Below are 15,634 nucleotides of genomic sequence, written 5' to 3'. Positions count from 1 at the left end.
AAATTATTTATGCAAAGCAAACATGTGGAGGAGGCGTTTCTTTTACTTACTCAAATTCGGAGCCCTCCAGGGGCATTCACAGATCTGCCACGGAGCGTATCAGACACTGCGGAGTTCTACCTGCCCAGGAGGGGAGCTCAACGGAGAAGCTGTTCTGGTCCCATTATGCTGGGGCCAAACACCCAATGCCTTTGAGTGACCAACTGAAGCAGTTGGTCGAACTCCACAGGGCGGCCGAAGTGGCTATGAAAGATTTCATAGTTCGACTGTGGCCTGGTAAGCCCCTGCCCACTAGCTACTTTGGCCTGATCAAGTGGATGGTGAATGCCTGTCCGCGGCTTGAAGTCATCAAACGATCTGTTTGCATTGAGGGTGCCCGCCGGGCCTTTGCCCGTGCGAAGGTGCATTGGGGCAAGCTGGATGCTGAGAAGCTGGTGAAGGACGGTCCGCCAGAGGGCAAGGAGCATCGCGATCCCGAGAAGTACTCTGATGGTGTTATGAAGGGCGCCCGTCTCGTGGCCGATGAGTGTACCAAGGACAAGATCTTTGACTAAATGTACCTCTGCCACTGTTTGTAATTTAAAGACGAATTTACTTGTGCTATTTAGCACTGTTTGATTTAAAATATTACCTTCTGTGTGGCTGTTTATAAAATTTTGAAAGTAGGCCAGTCGTCGGCTTCCGCCCCCACGTACCTAGTACTGGGGTGTTCGCGGAAAACCCGGACACTCTTTATCCAAACGTTTGGTCCCTTAAGGAGGTGTCCGGCGTAGCGAACAAGGCAATCGGACTATGCGGCTTTATAACTTTCACTTAGCCATAGAAGTCTACAATTTTAAATTTTGGTGAAGCCCCTAGAATCCGGAAGGCCGATTGGGGTGCTATACACACCTATATCGAACGAAGCCGATTTATCGCCTAAAGCAGAAAATCTTTAAGGATTTTAAGACCTCTCGAACAACGACCAGCTCTCGCCATATCATGCCGGTTGGTTTTTGGCTTTCTCTACTGAGGTGCTCGTCCGGAAGAACCCGAACACAATCGCAATAGTTCTCCCTGCGCTACTGAGGGAGTCCTGGATTAGGGGGTATCCAGACAGCCGAACTATATACATCATCCGGATTATTGAAGCGTGAAGATACAAGACTCAAGACTTTGCCCTGTGTCCGGATGGGACTCTCCTTTGCGTGGAAGACAAGCTTGGCGATCCGGATATTGTGTTTCCTTCCTTATAACCGACTCCATGTAAACCCTAGACCTCTCCAGTGTCTATATAAACCAGAGAGGTTGGTCCTTAGAAGGCCGATCACAATTACAATCATACCATCATAGGCTAGCTCTTAGGGTTTAGCCTCTACGATCTCGTGGTAGATCTACTCTTGTACTACCTGTATCTTCAATATTAATCAAGCAGGAAGTAGGGTTTTACCTCCATCGAGAGGGCCCGAACCTGGGTAAACATTTGTGTCCCTTGCTTCCTGTTACCATCAACCTTGACGCACAGATTGGGACCCCCTACCCGAGATCCGCCGGTTTTGACACCGACAATCTCCACGACAACCGGAGGCGGGAGCACCATCTCGGCATTGCCAAGATGGACGAGGAAGCCATGGCGCTATGGCGCCAACGGTTCCCGCATGACATCATCAACGAGTGCGAGTTCTACGCACAAAGGAGCGTGAAGAGGGAGAAGAGGAGGGCGGAGCGAGCCGCCTATCATGAGAACAAGCGTATGCGAAAAGTGGACCCTCAATTCAACATGAGGCTAGGAGCAATGTCGCCCTAGGAATCCGACGATGATCGGTATCTTCACGCCTACATTGAGACATCGGAGGAGGACATCACCGAGGAGGAGTCGGACAAGGAGTAGTAGTAGAACTATCTATTTTTTATCTATCTATGCTATATCTATGCTGAGAACTATCCTCTACTCTCTAGTCTCTACTCTCTATCTCTACTTCTCGATCTCAGCACTGTAAACACTTTTTTAAAGCATCGCGCATTGCGCTTCTGTTGGAGATGCTCTAACATGGCAGACGAGTGCTTTAATGTTCCCCACAAGATGCGTGAGTATTACTAGTAGTATATTTTTCTTGCCATGTTGAGATTTTAAAACCGCGGGTGTGAACATGGAGAGGAGCAATGAAGACCAAACACCGGATATTGGGGACATCTTCGAGGAGCGTGGGAAGTTAAAGAGGAGCTGCACCGTAGTACCTGTAAAACGAGTTTTGGTAAGTAACACCCTTTCAATTACTTTTGTTTAGCCTTGTGTTCTTCGATGTGTATATGTTGTAGTTTCTGTTTCTCTTAGCCTCGTGTTCTTCAGTGTGTAATAAGAAGAGTCTTAATCATCCTAATGCTTTCATTTTTAGCTTGATTTAGGAAGCAAGTGTTCTCACCTTGTAGTCTGTTTTTATATTTTTCCTTTTGAATTCACTTCTCCGAGTCCTGTTTATCTGGCTTCTACTAAATGGATCTGTTTTGCTCTGAGTATTGATCTAAGAAAGAAGTAACTTCATGTCAGTATGCAGTTACTGCGAGGAGGGAATTATGGTCAACCTTGAGATCATGTTTCCAAAATGAGGCTGGATTACACACAAGGTGCCAGTTCCCTAATGATGCTGGATTAGACACAAGGTGCAAATTCCCAGATGATGCTGAATTACACACAAGCCAGATGGAGTCGTCAGCTGTTCGTGTCCTCGTGGCTCTAGTAAAGGCTGAAAGAAAGCATGAAGCAACCCTTGAGAATGTAGTTGAGTTCCCGAAGAAGCGAAAAGAGCAATCAGATGCTCTCTTCACCCAAGCCAAAGAAGAGGGAAGAAGCCAGAAATAAGCTAGCAGAGGCAGAGCAGGCTAGGCATCTCCTGCTATCTAAAACTATTGTCAATACAAAATTTCCTTCATAATAGCTAGGTTCAAGTGTTTATCCAGTCACCATGCCTGTTGTGATGTCCGTGCATCTACTAATGTGGCACAAAATAATTTTTTTCCGGGTCATGTAATAACAGCAATTACTTTCCAAACAATAACAGATGAAGCATTGGACATGGTATAGTTCACGCGCAAGCCCGACATTCCAAGTTCAACTTCCACATCAAACTCATGTTCACAGATATCTGCACATTCATAGATACCGTCCACAACCATGATTCACTTCAAAGCCAAAAAAATATGAGGAGATTTATAAATGAAGAAAAACCTCTAGTTCCTGCTACCAGTGCGAGCACAACAAGTCAAGACAATGCGTAATTAATTATATTTGATCATTTTTTGTGTTCTAAAATGCCGGACGGCTCATGGAAGGACGTGTTGCCAGCACACGCGTGGATTCAATGGAGGCAGGCGGGGCAGTTTAAAGCCGATTGCATGTGGCGAGGAGGCATGTTCAGCTGGGCTTGCAGCGAGTGGGGCCCTCTTGGCCGGCGCGCCGGTTCAATGCCTGCGCTATGAGAGGTCGCATCCGTGTCAGAGCAATCACTCCCTCAAGTCCTTTTTTGTTTGGGTATAACAAAATCTCGTTTTCCATTCACATTTCACAAGTAAAATTTCTGGACAAACTTTGACCCAAAATACGATGGGGACTAGTAAACCAGAACGGAGGTAGTAGTTTTTTTTATCAAAGAAGGGTTTCCCCCTTCCGATTTTCGTTACTGAAAACCAACATTTAAACCATAGTATTTGCCCTAGAATTACCAGGTTCAACATCTCGCAACATTAACCCGTACAACCATACGCCAAGGAGGTAGTAGTTATGAATTCCATTTTCGCTCCATACCAATCGTTCTAAAAACTACATAGTACTTATAAGCGCCATTGAAAATTGGAACTCTTACACTGCTAAAAATGATATTTTAAACGTGGCTACTCGATCTATAGCAACTGGCGAGCCACCGCCTCCAGGTCTTCACCTTTGGTCCCGACCATCAACTCCTATGGATCAAATTATCACGCGAGCTGACTATTCCTACAAAGGTGCGCTCCACCATGTACCCGGTACCCGTGCATGCAGCAATCGTGAACCTAGGGTTTTAGGGTTTATTTGTTAATGGTGCCTTTACGCAACTCTCATGTGTGCGAGACAACGAGAGACTGACTACGTGCGTGCACCTCTTCTCTTTGTATATGTACTCCACCATTTGTCTGGTGTCCAAAAAATTATACAGTGGTAATAACTACTAGCAATGTGCCAATGCGTTGCCACACGATCAAAGTAGGTTAATACATATTCACTGATTTGATAGAAAAAAGTGTCTAGTTTTGAAATACGTATATCACTAAAAATATGTTATGTTTCACTCAAAATATATTCCTTTGGCGGTTTTGATGAGATAAGGGAGGAATGTTCTTGGTTTCAAGATTCGAGAAGTGGTATATGTCTAATTTCTACTCTTACTAGCAAGATGCCCGTGCGTTGCACAGAACATCATGATCTTGTGGGAGAAAAGGATGAACGAGGGAAGGCCTTATCTGCAAATGTGGAGAGGCGTGCGGGTAAATTGCCATAGTTTCCTTCCTATCCGTTAGATATAGATCAGACGACCTATATTGCAGGATGGCTGGCACACAATCATCACTGACTATGCTTTTTATAAGAGTAGAGATAAAAACAGAGTTGGTGATGATGGTGTGCCTGCCATCCTGCAATCTAGGCCGTCCGATTTATATCTCACGGATAGGAAGGAAACTATGGCAATTTTGCAAAAAGATACCCACACCCCTCTCCACATTGGCAAATAAGGCCTTCCCTCGTTCATCCTTTTCTCCCACAAGATAAACTACTCATACAAATGCATCTTGATGTTCCGTGCAACACATGGGCATCTTGCTAGTTGTTGCAAAAAGCCCATATGTGTGTGTGTGTGAGAGAGAGGGAGAGAGGAGGATGACGGAATGCATGTGAAGACACAAGGAGTGTGTGTGCGAGAGGTATCGGCTAAAATGAGGTGATAGTGTGTGTGTGCACGATTGAGAGGACGTGTCTCAAGAAGGGAAGAAAAATCTACATAGATAGAAGGAGCGCGAGAGAGACATGTATGCGATAGTGGAAGCACCAGTGTGCGGGTGTATAAACATACATAGAGGCTAGTCGATAAATGTTTGTGAGAGAAATACGAGTCGGGGGTGCGAAAGCGAGAGTTTTGTGTGTGTGAGAGAGAGAGATGGTAGTCGGGAAGGGGAGTGGAAGTAGGAGTTGTGTGTGTGTGAGAGAGAGGGGGGGGGGTTTCTAGTCGGTAAATAAATGAATAATGTCAGTTTTATAACTGGGATGGAGACGGAAAGAAGACCGCAACAAATGTTGTGTCTGCAGGAGAGAGTAATTTTAGTGGTATGAGTCATATCTAGAGACTATAGGGTGTGTGAGAGAACCCCATAGGAAGAAAGACAAAGTGAAATACGAGTGAGACTGTGTGTGTGGCGGTGAAAAAGAAAGCTTAGGTACCTAGTGATACCAGAGAACGGTAGAGACGTGAGAGATAATGAAAATTGTGTAATGTATAATGATAGGGAGAGTGTGACACTTCTCAAGGGAGACTTCGAGAGACCATGTTTGCGAAGATAGGAGAAACATGAAGTGAGCATGCGGTTGAGCTGGAGAAAAGAGAGTGATAGCTACATGAAGGAGCACGCATGCGAGAGAGATGTGCATGAAAGGAGTCAACATAAAAGGTATTCAAATATTTGAATTCGAGATGATGATACATGTAATTTATACTCGAACCAAAATTGATCTATCAAACATGCATACTCATATGAATTCACGCGCATCTATGTTATTTAATATGTAGATATTACTGATCCATACATTTTAGTAGAACACAATTTGGTTTAAATTTTTTGAATTCAACCTTATGATTTTGAGATCATTGTATTTGTAAATCATATTATACATATAAAGGAGCAGAATTCTTTGTTATGCTTTTGAAAGTATATATAAAAAATGATCTATATAGAATTTTATTCCAATTGAAAATGGATCATGCCCGAACAAAAATAGAATACAAACTGGATTCGAATTGAGTTGGCACGGTAAACGAGCACTCTTGCTCTGCAAAAATTTGAACGAAGTGGGGAAAGTCGCATTAACCGCCCGAAACCAAAATCTGTGAGATGGGAATTACTGCATATCCCTGACACAAAAAGCTTATCGGCCCGATTTCTATAGGTTTCGATAGGGGTAGGTTTGTAATTTCACTCAAACGTTACATAACCGCCTCTCACCCGGATTCATACACGATGGGCGCCAAAACATAGTGTCTCCTCGGCCGAAATCGACTCCCGCCCCGATTCATACACGGTGGGCGCCAAAAACAAACTCTCGTCAGCAAATATTTGGTGTATGCGAGATTACCGTCCTATCCCCAACCGACTAATATTGGTGTGATGTAGCAAATTTGAAACGGGGGCTAAGTTTGTAAATTTCCTTGCATTTGAGACAAGCGCTCCCTAAAGACATGGTCCCCCCTTTCCTCTCTCCCTCCATTTCCCCATTCGTACTCTGTGGGCGCCAAAACACCCTCTCCACCCCAGCCTCCTCCGTCCGCCACCCCATCCACCGCTGTCCTCCTCCACCATGCCGGAGCTGATACCCCAACGCCGTCGTCATTACAAGAGATCGACCTCTCTCATCCATGGCTTCGGACTGGGATCCTTGCATCCCATCCTCTCGCTTCATCCACGCCGTCGTCCACCTTGCCGACTCCGCTCTTACAAACGTCTCGTCCACCGTGCCCCGCCGCCACCGTCTACCCTCCTAGATCTGCTTCCACGTCGCCGACAGCCATCACTACCGCATCACTGTCAAATTCTCAGCAGATGCATACACGGTGCCGCAACAGAGGCGGTACTCTTTCGTATCTGCTTAACTTATTTATTGCAGCAAGAAAATAGATCGCCACTGCCTTACTCTGATTTCTTGTCCATCACTTACTTGCTAGCTGAAAGCAAACACTAGTTGCAAAGTTGCCTTTGTTCGGTTTGCACCTTTAGATCCGCCATGGCACGCTCAACACTATACTCGCAATGCTTATGGTTTTCCCCTTTTATATTCCACACTAGTTAAATGACATTAGATAAATTTTCAAAATTGGGTCAGTCGATTTTTCAGAGCTCGCCGGAGTTCGCCGGTGCGAAGGAAGGGGCTCGGGTGGGGACGGTGGTTGTGGGGGGAGGTGGTGGGGCCTCACAGAACAAAGAGAACTCGACGCGGGTGGAGCGGGGGTGGGAGTGGGGGTGGCGGTGGAACACAGGCGGTGGGGGCCGGTGGTTCAGCCGGCGGACCGTGCGGTGTTCTGTATGGGAAGAATCAGAGACGAGGAAGAAGAAGGGTTAGGAGACGTAGGATCTTCATCCAACTGCCTGAAATGGTCGACTGACCCAAATGACAAAAGTCAAGCGACTTGCATGCAGACATGCCTTTATATTCAGTACCATCATCGTACCTGCTTAGCACTGCTCCTGAATCCATCAAGCTAAACAACGGGCCACTCATAATTCCAAAATTGTTGCTCAAATACGAATCTGATATGATGCTGATATTACTAAAACAGATAACGTTTAATTGGTCAGCTAATGTTCCTACTTCACTTTTGAAAAGAACGTCCACCACATATAGAGAGACAACAGGGAGTTGCATTTTTAATGCGCTCTGGTTCATCATGTGTGGGCACTGTGCAACGAACATTTTATTATCCAAAATCTGCTTGCTCTTCTTTAGCATGTTCCTCTTTCGTTCTTCTTTAATAAGTACTCTCTTTGTTCCTAAATACAGTCTTTATATAGATTCCACCATGGACTACATATGGAGCAAAATGAGTGAATCTACACTCTAAAATGTATCTGTATACATCTGTATGTGATCCATAGTGGAAATCTCTACAAAGACTTATATTTTGGAACGGAGGGAGTATGATAGTAGTACAATATGTTCCTTGTAGTGAAGATGAGCAGGGACATTTGAAGTGTAGAGGTCTATACGGTCGGTTGTGATGGACACTTTGAACTCTTCAGGCCTCTTTGATTCGTAGGATTTTGTAAACATAGGAATAGGATTTGTAGTGGCCTACCCACTTGAATCCTATAAGAATGGCAAGGAAATGCGGGGAGCTGTGTCACCTTTGAGAGTTACACTGATATTAACAGTACCGCACCTTCAGTTGAAGAGAGCCGGTATCTGAAGCCTTTCTAGCCATACCAGCAATACTAGCACATATATTCCAGCAAGTTCCACTTTGCTGATTTTACTCTGATGCTTACGGTTTTCCCATTATATCTACACTATGATCTGTGTAGCTGATTTGTGTCGCACTAGCAGCAGTCCACTCTTGAAGCTAAACACACCAATCAAAAGTCCAGAGCTTACTTCTTCAAATACAAATTGTGATATGATACTGATATTAGTTAACAGACACACATTTAATTGGTTAGGTAATGCTCCCACTTGATTTTCCAAATGCATGTGGCCACATATAGAGAGACAACATGGAATTTCATTTCTTTAGGCGATGTGATTCATCATGAGTGGGCAACCAACATTGTATGCAATGAAGCGGAACCTCAAGAATATGCTTCCTCTTATATTCTTTAACATGTTCCTCTTTTGTTATTCTGTATTTAGTATGTATATTATGTTCCTTGTCAGGAAGGGGAACAGGGACATCTGCAGTCAACAGCTGATAGAGCTGGCCTGTACATGATCGACAGGCTTTCAATTAGTAGCAGCAATACAACACCATATTTTCCAGCCAGTTCCACTTTCCCGATTTATATATCATGGTTATGGTGTACCCCTTTTATGTACACTACGATCTGCCTAGTTGCTGTGTGCTCTTGTTATCATGGTTTGGCAATAAACTCTCTATACAGTATATTATGAACCTATCATCTGCCAACTATCCTTACTTCTAGAGCCTAAATTTTTTTGTACTTGTGCCAGATTATATTAATGCACGCACCATATTACATCACACATGAGCTCTATCGTCAGAATCCAGTGATAGCACACAAGGGTTTACAAGGGCGCCCCTATATTAGAATATCCACTACATTACAAAGATAATCTCACTACTATTTATGTTTTCATGGTTCTCAGATATTATACATAATTACTATGAATATCAGAATCCGCGGATCAGAAGAATATTGTGGAACACTGCAATGACTTACAAAATTGGCACCAAGGCATTGAGTGCCATTCTGGATGCAATGAAACTCATACTCTCCCCACCTGTAGATTCTTGTTCAAAATATGATCCTAATGACTATTCTAACCTCGAGGAGTCAAAGGCAGACGGCCTATCCTGTTCACCCATCAAGGTGCCTGTTCTAATTTGGCAAGGTTTTATTGATTGCGCGTATCTTGCATATGTTGTCTTGCATTTCTTCTACTTTGTTGCACCACCATATGCTTAGTTTACTCATCATATATGTCGAGATGCCATGCCCATCCATTATCAATACATATTCCATCTGTCATCATACCATGTTTTTCCACTCAAATGCTGTTCTTGTGCATCAGACATCAAAAAGGAAGAGGGTGATTGCCGAACCTGAAGGAGCACCACCAAAGTCCTTGAAAAACATGGTGGTGCCGGAGAAATCAGACATCACCCCACTTATATTGGTTGTACAACCAGTGACACAAAACGTAGGACCGACTCCAGCAGACTATACCCATACTACACTGGCCACACCACTAGTACCACTACATAGGACCTGCACTCCAGAAAAATGTATGCCGATTTCAGTTGCCATAGCACCAGCCGTACCACAGAAAAATCCCACTCCAGCAAAAAATACGGCAAGTCCACCGGCTGAAGACCTATCCCAACTGCAGAGACGGCCAATTCCTGCAGATTGGAACCCCATTTCAATTATTCCCAGTTTAAAAGACAATGCTTTCAATGTTGTTAGGGACTACGTGCATATATTCCCATCATGGGAAGATTATAGTGAAGAGAAACACCATTTTCACATCTTCCTGTCCCACTTATGTGTAGGTGCTATTATTCATGGTGATTATTTTCCTGTTTTCTACTGGTTGAACACACCAATGATTTATATTATATTGTTGTAAGTAGGCGAGGGTCAATCTGGATAGTCATGACGAGCAAAGCTTGCTTGCGCTTTTCAAGGAAGCATTGCGGTAGTATCGGTGTTACCTATGGAAATCACACTTTGATGGCAAGTCTATAAACGAATTTCTAGTGAAGTCTCCTGTGCTAAATTTAGAAGACATTGAATGGAAAAACCTTGTTATGCACTGGTCTCGTTCCCAGGATGAGGTACTGTCTATGATATCACATGACAATTTGAACTTCTACTTTTCCGCATGTGCCTTACAGATCGTTTTTGCAGGAAATCTGCTCAAAGAAGAATTCCGGTTTGAAAAGAACGACAGGAAATTGCAAATATGCTGCCCGCTGCTTTGCTCTAGTTAGTACCTGTTGTCCTGTATCACTGTACTTGCATACATACCTGGTTCATTATGTGACAGCAGTATGCATGATAACTTGCTTATTAATTGTTTGCTCCAAATTATCTGATCTGTATGAATGGTTACATTAGTGTAGAATATATCCAATGCCAATGATTTTTTTTAGCTATGCATTGTTCTTGTAAGTACCTGTTGTCCTTTACCAGTGTACTTATATTGACAGGTAGTTGTTCATGTACCATCACTCTACAACTTATTTTCCTTGCCCTCCATTTCCACACATCAGATCTATATTTACTTTTACCATAAGGATGGATAACACCGATGGTACTGAAGAAGTTTAGCTCTGCATTGCTCTTGGTTGTACCTTTTGCCTGTATCATTGTACTTACATTTATAGCTACTTGGTTATGTAGCATCACTCTTCATCTTATCTTAAATATTCTTGATTTTTTCTTATATTATCACATCATATTTACTCTTAACAAAATGTAGAATAAAGACAATGCTTATGAAGAAGATTCTGTGGTAAACTTCTTGAATTGCCCCCCCATCAGCATGGACAAGGGCTTTATAGAGCCTGTCTTCACCAATAATGTATGTTTTTACTTCACAAGCCTTCAAACTTTGTTGTGGTTAGGCATGACTGCAATAGCTGTTTATTTTTGGTGTTTGCATCAAATTGCATGTTGAAAGTTTATTATGTAGTTCATAAACAAAAGTTTGTCCTTCTCAATTTAAGTTTTCAGTTGTACAACCAAGTTCCTTCTTCATACCATTTAAATTAAACTATACAGAGCAAGTGATCTTCTTTTGCATTGCATGTATGCTTCTGTTCTTGATTCGTAATCCAGTGGTGTGGTGAACCTACCCACTACAACACAATGTCATATTCTACAATGTCTTAACTATGAACAATGTCATATCATTCTACTATTATTTAAACCATCTCTTTATTTGCCAATCTGAAATGGGATAAATTGACAGCACACTAACCATTGAAACTTATGAGTTCTTGATCTATAATCCAGTGGTGTCGTGAAGCTGCCAACTCCTTCACAATGTCATTTCCTGCCATGTCTTGACCTGAACAATACCATATTGTGTCAATGCTATTTTAAACTGTGTCACTTTATTCGTCGGTAAGAAATATGATGAATTGTGAGCACTGATACTTATATGTGCAAAAACTGTCATATGGCTGCTTGTTTATCTTTCAGAGTGAGGAGGATATAAGTGTCAAACAAGCGCAGTCTCATCAGCTTACTCAGCTGCTTGCACTGCAGCTCCCGAGCAGGGCTAACCTTTCTTGAACTCTATTGAAGTGCTATCGGTTTTGTATATTATTTTGTCAGCGTGTTTATTTGCACTAGCGGTGATCTTTGATGCTATATGTAAATCTGCTATCTGCTTGTGCTTTATTATCATAGTGGCGAACTTTGATGCCCAGTGGATGTAATATGCCGTAATTTATTTATTGTATAGTCTAGGTTTTTTCTTATTCATGATGCTGTAGTTATTTTACTGTATATCTATCCTGTCTTTGCAGTAAACCAGCCAAACCGTAAAATTACGGTACATAATCGGGCCGTCATGCAAATCACTATGCATGATCTGCATCATGGGCCCAGTCATCTTGGTCCGTTAACATCCCTAAATGTAAACTGGCCCACTATTAGATTCGGGCCTTTAATAGGCCGAGTAAACCGCTGGCCCTATTTTCGCAAGAAAACTCAATGGGCTTTTAGGAGGCTAAATAGTAGGTTGGGCCTGAAACGTGCCTAACTTCTCACGAGCCAGCAGTAGGCCGAAATAGACCCCGGCCCATGATTGTGCTAATCACATCACGAGCCGTTAACATGCCAAAATTGTCTCGGTCCTTGTTTGGCCTAATCAGATTATCGGCTGTGAGCAGGCCGGATGCAAACTGGGCCGTAGTTAGGCCCAACTATATGACGGGCTTTTAACATGCCGAAATAAATATAGGGCCGAAATGTTAAATGGGCCTTTAACGGGCCGAAACTAATGTCAGGCCGAATTACTAAATGGGCCTTTAGCAAGTGGGCCCAAAAAGCATAGCGTATAGTTGACGGGCCCAATCTGATATGGGCCATAATTTAGCCCAAAGCCTCTTAAAGGGGCGGATCTGATTTGGGCTGTAATTTGGCTAGAACGTGGTAGGCTTTTAACGGGCCGGATCTCATATGGGGCTTTATTAGGCCCGGAATGTGGCAGACTGTTAATGGACCGGATCAAATATGGGCTGGCATTTGGCCCAAAGCATGGCAGCCTGTTAATGGGCCGACCCACCAGTGTCCTCAAAATCTTGTGGGCCTTTAGCTGGGCCGACCCATTATGGTCGGTGAAATCTTGTGGGCCTTTAGCTGGGCTGGCCCATTATGGTCCGCAAAATCTTGTGGGCCTTTAGCTGGGCCGACCCATTATGGTCTGCAAAATCTTGTGGGCCTTTAGTTGGGCCGGCCCATTTAATCTTTATGGGCCACTTTTGGGCTGGTCCACGTGTCAACATATCATAGGCGCATCTCGCCCATTGGATGAGTGACACCTGTGCCAACACGGAGCTGACACGTGGTTCCGTCGGCCAATGAGAATTTTACACGTGGAAAATCGGCATTGGTCGTGTCTGTTAGCGGGTTATCAGATCCAACACCGGACCCGATAGCTTAACAGCGTCCTGTTACGGTGGATGCCACGTGTCGGTCACCCTTGACGAAAGCACTTCTATGATGCGCGGTTTATCATCATGGAAGTGGACACTTCCATGATGATAATTTTGGTAATGTCATGGAACACTTCTACGACAACACAGGTATGACTATCTTGATTCTGTCATAAAATCGTCATGGATGTACATGCATGACAGAAAATGTGACCTACTGTGACAAACATGTATCATCACGGAAGTGTATTTTTTTGTAGTGAATCAACTAGCATAGGAAGGCAAAACAAGTATAACTTCAAAACTTAAAGCACATAGAGAGGAAACTTGATATTATTGTAACTCCTACAAGCATATATTCCTCCCTCATAATAATTTTCAGTAGCATCATGAACGAATTCAACAATATAACCATCACATAAAGCATTCTTTTCGTGATCTACAAGCATAGAAATTTATTACTCTCCACATGAGAAAAATTCTTCTCATTTGAAATAGTGGGAGCAACTCAACAAAATAACTATCATGTGAGGCATAATCCAGTTGAAAATTAAAATCATGATGACAAGTGTCATGGTTAACATTATTCTTTATAGCATACATGTCATCACAATAATCATCATAGATAGTAACTTTGTTCTCATAATCAATTGGAATCTCTTCCGAAATAGTGGAATCATTACTAAATAAAGTTAAGACCTCTCCAAATCTACTTTCATAAATATCACACTAAGATTCAACAGCCTCCAAAATAGTGAGATCATTACTTCCTAAAGTTGACACTCTTCCAAACCCACTTTCGATGATATTCTTATTCATACTCCAAAAGATATAAGTGAAGTTCATGGAACATTCTACAATTAATATATTTTAACCAATATCCAAGCTCAAAATATATAAGTGAAGCACATGAAGCATTCTGTAAAACCATACTCAAAAGATTTAATTGAAGCACAAAGAGAATTCTATAAGGTTATACTCAAAAGATATAAGTGAAGCACATGAAGCATTCTATAAATGAATGAAGGGCTATCTCATACTAGCATGGTTCTTAAAGAAAAAGAAAAACACAAAGGACACAAATCATGTGAACAAAACAAAAACCGAGGTATACCGATAATTGTCAAAGAAGAAAGATGGGATGCCAACCGGGGCATCCCCAAGCATGCTTGAGTATCCTTGAAATATTTACTTGGGGTGCCTTGGTCATCCCCAAGCTTTAACTCTTGCCTCTCTTTATTCTTCTCACATCGGTAACTCCTCGTTCTTCGAACACTTCATCCACACAAAACTTAACAAAAACTTTGTGAGATCTGTTAGTATAATAAAGAAAATCACTACCTTTAGGTACTATTGTAAACTCATTCCAATTTTGTATTAGCATTATATATACTGTATTACAACTTCACCTTGGTTCATACCCCCGATACTGCACATAGATTCATCCAAATAAGCAAACAACCCACAGAAAACAAAATCGGTCAAAAATAGGACAATCTGCAGTAATCTGGAAATTCCGTATACTTCTGTAAATCCAAAAATTCTAAAAAATATGACAATTGTATATAAGTACTGTGCAAAAAGTTTTAGAGCCGTTTGACTTTCCAGTAAAAAAATGTAAATTCACGCGCTACAGCCAAAGTTTCTGTTTTTGCACTACACATAGTAAACAAGCAATCTAATCATCCTAAAACGCAAGCTTGGCATATTATTTTGAGATAAACTTCCATGAAAAATTCTACATTGTTTCCATGAGCATGAACACAAGTGGTCATGGTCGACCCTCACTTCTCCAATGCATAACCTTCGAATCACTTCTCTTATTGAAAAACTTTTTAGGAATAAGAGGCAAGTAAAAAAATTACTGCTTCGGGGGGGAGAGAGAGGCTAACGGGTGGGCCCCTCCATCAGGGTTAAAAGAGAGAGAGAGAAGCAGGGGATGACGGCTCTGTCGCCGGTGGTTCTCCGGCGAGGAGGCCACAACTACCGCCAGTGAAGGGATGGTTGCACGCGCCACGGCACGACGAACATGTATGTACCCGCTGCTTGGTTGGAGGTGGACGGACGGCGTCGTGGCTGTCTTCTCCAGAGGTGGCGACAGAGAGGGATCATCGGAGTTGGCTATTTCCGGCGAGGTTGAAGGGCTCCAGCAGCACCGTCTCGACCAGTGGAACATCACGAGGCCTCTAGGGGGTTGGGAGGAGTCGGGGAGTGCCGGAGAGAGCAGAGCACCAAGGGGGATCAGCGACGAGCTCTAGTGCAGAATTGTGACCAGACGCCCGCCTGGCCTGGCCGCGGTCTTCTACTCGGTTATTCGAGGTCAGCGGAGGAGGTTGGGGTGGTTAGAGAAGCTCGCGAGGGGTCCTATATATAGGCGCAGGCGAGGAAGGGATCGAGATGGCCGGAGAGGCTTTTAGAGCGGCAAGCGGCGATGAACGGGGCTCAGGTTGATGTGAGGGTTCAAGGATCTCACGCGCACACAGTGGAGCGGTGGCGCCAAGTATAGGACACGGGAG

This window comes from Triticum dicoccoides, chromosome 6B (assembly GCF_002162155.2).
Source record: "Triticum dicoccoides isolate Atlit2015 ecotype Zavitan chromosome 6B, WEW_v2.0, whole genome shotgun sequence".
Lineage (NCBI taxonomy): Eukaryota > Viridiplantae > Streptophyta > Magnoliopsida > Poales > Poaceae > Triticum > Triticum dicoccoides.
Note: the sequence above shows the minus strand (reverse complement) of the source record.